At 39.4% G+C, this 5,737-nt stretch overlaps 1 long non-coding RNA gene across 1 annotated transcript; it reads right to left on the reverse strand.

The window, feature by feature from the left end:
- Positions 1-4,740: 4,740 nt before the first annotated feature.
- LOC124459224 lies at positions 4,741-5,511 on the reverse strand. Its single transcript, XR_006953516.1, has 2 exons — positions 5,108-5,511; positions 4,741-4,891 (listed from the first exon to the last, which is right to left on the reverse strand). It is a non-coding gene; the product is annotated as an uncharacterized LOC124459224 (long non-coding RNA).
- Between the last annotated feature and the right edge of the window lie 226 nt (positions 5,512-5,737).

Consider the following 5,737-nt stretch of genomic DNA (forward strand, 5'->3'; position numbering starts at 1 on the left):
GTTTAACATCGTGAAATGTTTTGTATATATAAAGAAAGCCTGCCGTTAATGTTCAGCGGTTGTCTTCAATTTAACACACAATGAAAATAGTACTGACATTGTTTATGCTATATCGCGTCTTTCGCTAACCATTTGATCCTTAATCAATCTCAATTTCTGTATCGCTGTCATCAAGCAATGTTGACACAGGAGCAGCATCTTCAACATCTGATAGCGTGATATCCTGAAAAGGATCATTCACCAGTGTTTGCTGAAGTTGCTGCTGAACTGCCTTCAGTTGTGCCAGGCCAGAATGACAAGGTTGACTCGGCTTTAAGCAGTGTATCAGCTCATCTTGAGAACCGTCGACAGCAAGTGTCAGCGCACAGCACTTGAAGGAGTTAACAATAATGTCCTTATCCAGATCATTCCATGCTTCAATGATCCACTGGACAATCTCTCGCCTAGGAGGAGCTCGCATGTTCCCTGCTGCAGTAAACGTGTGTTGACCATTTGCCATCCACTCGTCATATCTCTCAGTCACTTTGGCTTTGAATGGTTTGTTCCACGATACATCAGGCGCTTGGATATATTTCGTACACCCCCCAGGTATAATTACAGGATCTATCTTCGCGCGATTGAGCTCTTGTTTAACGCTGTCTAAGACGTGGCATCTAAAAGAATCCCAAGCCAGCATCCGTCTGGTGAACGAAAACTGGCCCAAGACACTTTTAACCCAAGAAACGGTTAGTTCTTCATTCATCCATCCATTCGAGGACGCTACGACACACTTTGTTCTGAATTCCTCATTCAGTGCTTTCGACTCTCTCTGGCACCTGGAAAACGATGAACGGCTTTAGTTTGGTACCGTCTCCTTTGCAGTCAAACACACTGAAACCTTCGTTTTTTCATGGCCAGTTGTTTTCAATCGAATTGTGCTTTCGCCAATGTTGTCGACCGTGGTATTGGATACCATATCTTGCCATACTGCTGTCTCATCCATTGCAATGATATCCCTGTCTTGGTAAGCGATTTTTACATTGCCGGCGAATCTGCAAAACATACGCTATGAGTTTGTCTATCAGTTTCTCGGGGGCCTTTTGTGATTCAGTGGTTTTGCGTCTGATTGCCAAACCATGTCTTGACATGAACCGCTGTAACCAACCGGAACTGGCAAGAAACGATGGTGGCATTTCCTTCTTTGCATTTCTCGTTATCGAAAAATTTTGCTTTGCTTGCGATCATTTTTCTGGAAACACGAAGGCCATTGGAACGGCGCTCATGTACCCACTGTAATAATGCTTCTTCTAGGTCTTCATCGAATGGCTTTCGTCCGCCTCCTTCAAGCCGCTTTCTCTTGCTGCTAGTATCTTCCAATTTGCTTTTCTTTGTCGCCATTCTCTTACTCTCTTGCGGTCGACACCAAACTTTGCTGCGGCTTTTCGGTTACTGTTACACTCTTCGGCAAATTGAACAGCCTTAAGTTTAAATTCGTTAGAATAAGAAGAGTTCTTCAATCCTGCGTGCGATGTAGATGCTAGAGTTATACTTTCGTCCATGATGTCAAAGGTAAGCATGCTGTAATGCGAGAAGGCCGGAAAAGACCTCCCATGAGAAGATCACATTGTATCACGTGCTACCAAACACGTGGGTGACATTCATCTGCTGTTTACAACATGGCGCGTTCAAGCTATACCTTTACTTGGCAAATGGTTTACGAAATAGAATTTGCGTCTGTGATAAGAGGACACCATGTTTATAAAGCTGAATGGTCACCACAGCTTGGAGAACGGCTAGTGTGTCGGAAAGACGATCGAAAGGAGGCTAAAGAGCACGATGAATATGCGATTGGAACATTTATTCAAGACAGTGGCAAGCTGGTTGGACATGCGCCCATTGAACTTTCGTTCCTCGTGTTTACATTTTTACGAGCTCATAAGGATAATGCGGTGGAGGTAAAAGTAACTGGAAAAAAAACTTGAAAACGGCCTAGTTGTTCCAGGAACTTTTAAAGCAGTAACACGAAGCCGGCGACTGGGAGCAAAGTTTAACGAGGAACTTGATAAAGTAAAGCTCCTATGTGCCCACATGGATATTGAAATCAAGCAAATGAGAAGCAAACCTCTGAAGAACATTGATTTTGAGTTCTAACGAATGTCCGTTACCGATGTAAAAAATTAAAAATACTGTGTATCGAACTGAGTACCGAAGTTCATCTTTATCGGGGAAGGGTGGGGGTTGGGGCGCTTATTTGAGAGGACGCTTATTTGAGAGGACGCTTAGCAAAACCCGTCTTTTCTCGAGGGCGCTTATTGGAAGGGGGGCGCTTATTTCAAAATTTGAGTCCTAGGGGGGGGCGCTAATTCGAAGCGGGGCGCTTATTGGAAGCTGGGCGCTTATTCGAGCATTTACGGTACACAAAAACTACAATTTCATCCCGACAAGCCTGTTTCGTGATTTCTCACTCTTCAGGGGATAATATTAAATGGATACAAAGCATGTGCTAGATATATATACAAGAGGAAGTTAGGTTAAAAATTGAGATAGAATTACATAATATATTGAGTGTACGATTACAAATTACATAAAAGTGCTTTGTGTCTATGGCGACAAGAGGAGATAAGTTCGTTACGTTTGTTGAGTGATGATAGTTGTGGTTGGTAGGTGATGAAGAGTTTTTCTTTCAGGCATAGGTTGCATCTTTTGTTGGCGCTGTTGTACGGTTTGCTGTGAGTAATGATGTTCCATGAGATATTGTGAGCGATGTTGTTGTCTTTTAGTGTCCATATGTGTTTGCTGAGTTCGGTGGAGTTTCTTAGTTTTGTGGCGAAAAGAGGCAGTATGGTTTCTGTGTCGAGTCTTAAATTCGTTTTCTGTAAGTCCGATGTAGGTCTCAGTTGTGTTATTGTCTAAACGTTTAACAGTTGCTTGGTAGATGACAGATGATTGTAGGCAGTTTCCGTTATGGGCAGTTTTGTTTTGACGGCAGTTGCATGTTTTGTTTGTGTATTTTGTCATTGATGGTGTCATTAGTATTGTCAGGTTCTCTCAATATGCGTTTGTTATGGTTATTAATAATATGTTCCATATTGTTCATGCAGCTGTAACTTAATTTAATTGTGTTGCGGTTAAATAGTTTTCTGAGTTTGTGGTCTATGGGAAAGTGCTTGTCAATTAGTGAAATGAATTTGTAGCCGATGTTTGTGCTGACGTTCTTGCTGTATGGTGGGTTGTACCAGAGTATGTTATTTCTAAGTCTGTTTTTCCGTTTCGTAGTAGCGTTTGGGTCATATTTCAGTGTGTAATGATATCCATTTTCGTCAAGTGCTTTTTGGTATGGAGGGATTGCTTGGTCGAATGATGCTCTGTCGGATGATAAGGATGAAAGGCGTTTGTTAATGGTATCGGGTATGTTCTTTTTAATGCTTGGAGGATGGTTGCTTTCGTGGTGGATGTATTGCAAAGAGGTGTTGGGCTTAGTGTAAGGTCGATGGGAAGAATTCTTTAGATCGAACGTAATGTCGAGGAAGTTAATGACTTTTGTTAACTTCAAATAAACCCACGTGCCGACTAATCAACCCGACGAAATCTGAAATTGGAAAAATTAGCAAAAATACTTGACAGAATAAACAACAATATCATAAAAGCCACTTCGCTGAACCAATGGAAAACTCGTCATCTGCCATCAAGTGGTTCAACTCCATCAAACACAAACAAAATCTACGGTGGCCCAACGGCAATGCTAGGAATAGAAATCAAAGTATTTTGCATGAAATGTTTTATTATGATATATATTAGTGGAGCAGTAAATATATATTCATTGCAGATATATTTAGATATATATTTGTAGTGCGCAGATATATATCAGATTTTCAGTGCGGATATATATTTATGGCAAGCAGACAAGCAGACACATATTTTTACTCCGCAAACATATATTTATAGTGTGAACTGTGAATATATACAAAAAATATAGAAACGTTTCAGCAACAAAAGAGAAACTGCGAGAAAATTTGTATTAAAGTTACAAAATATTGCCAATATGGTTGACATTCCTTCGCATGATTCTGATACAAACAATGTAGAAAACGAGCGAACTGTGATTGAATATTATTTTACTAGAGGATTCGAATATAAGAGCATAGTTAAATGTTTAATGTTTTTATTTTGTTTAATGTTTCCATTTTGTTTAATGTTTTCATTTTTAAACAATATCAATTTATCCATAAATGTATATCTGCGTACTAAATATATATCCGCACTGAAAATCTGATATATATCTGCGCACTACAAATATATATCTGCGCACTGAAAATATATATCTGCGCACTAATAATATATATCTACGCTGTGTACTGAAATTATATATCTGTGCACTGAAATTATATATCTGCGTACTGAAAATATATATCTGCGTACTGAAAATATATATCTGCGTACTTTATAAATATATCTGCTCAATGAATATATATTTACTGCTCCACTAATATATATCATGAATAATAAAAACATTTCATGCAAAATACTTTGATTTCTATTCCTAACTTATATATCCGCATTGCCGCTGTGGGCCACCGTAAAAATCACAATTTCATATCTTTCGACATTGTAGACTTCTACCCGTCTATCAACCAAGACCTTTTAAACAAAGCACTTGAATTCACCTCATCCTACGACAACATCACAAACCAAGAGAGAAACATTATCATACATGCCAAGAACTCATACCTCATTCACAACCAACAACCATGGCAAAAGAAATACAACTCCACATTCGACGTGACAATGGGCAGCTTCGACGGCGCCGAAACATGCGAACTCGTAGGAAGCTATCTACTCTCACAACTGCAACACATCATTACTAACATAGGACTCTATCGCGACGACGGACTAGCCATTACTAAAGCAACACCTAAAGAAACAGAAAAAATTAAAAAAGAGATATGCCGCGTATTTAACAACAACGGATTGCGTATCACTATCGAAGCTAAAAAAAAAGTCATTAACTTCCTCGACATTACGTCCGATCTAAAGAATTCTTCCCATCGACCTTACACTAAGCCCAATACCTCTTTGCAATACATCCACCACGAAAGCAACCATCCTCCAAGCATTACAAAGAACATACCCGATACCATTAACAAACGCCTTTCATCCTTATCATCCGACAGAGCATCATTCGACCAAGCAATCCCTCCATACCAAAAAGCACTTGACGAAAATGGATATCATTACACACTGAAATATGACCCAAACGCTACTACGAAACGGAAAAACAGACTTAGAAATAACATACTCTGGTACAACCCACCATACAGCAAGAACGTCAGCACAAACATCGGCTACAAATTCATTTCACTAATTGACAAGCACTTTCCCATAGACCACAAACTCAGAAAACTATTTAACCGCAACACAATTAAATTAAGTTACAGCTGCATGAACAATATGGAACATATTATTAATAACCATAACAAACGCATATTGAGAGAACCTGACAATACTAATGACACCATCAATGACAAAAATACACAAACAAAAAACATGCAACTGCCGTCAAAAACAAAACTGCCCACTTAACGGAAACTGCCTACAATCATCTGTCATCTACCAAGCAACTGTTAAACGTTTAGACAATAACACAACTGAGACCTACATCGGACTTACAGAAAACGAATTTAAGACTCGACACAGAAACCATACTGCCTCTTTTCGCCACAAAAAAACTAAGAAACTCCACCGAACTCAGCAAACACAT

The sequence above is a fragment of the Xenia sp. Carnegie-2017 genome, unplaced genomic scaffold (genome assembly GCF_021976095.1).
Source record: "Xenia sp. Carnegie-2017 unplaced genomic scaffold, XeniaSp_v1 HiC_scaffold_71, whole genome shotgun sequence".
Classification (NCBI taxonomy): Eukaryota; Metazoa; Cnidaria; class Anthozoa; order Malacalcyonacea; family Xeniidae; genus Xenia; species Xenia sp. Carnegie-2017.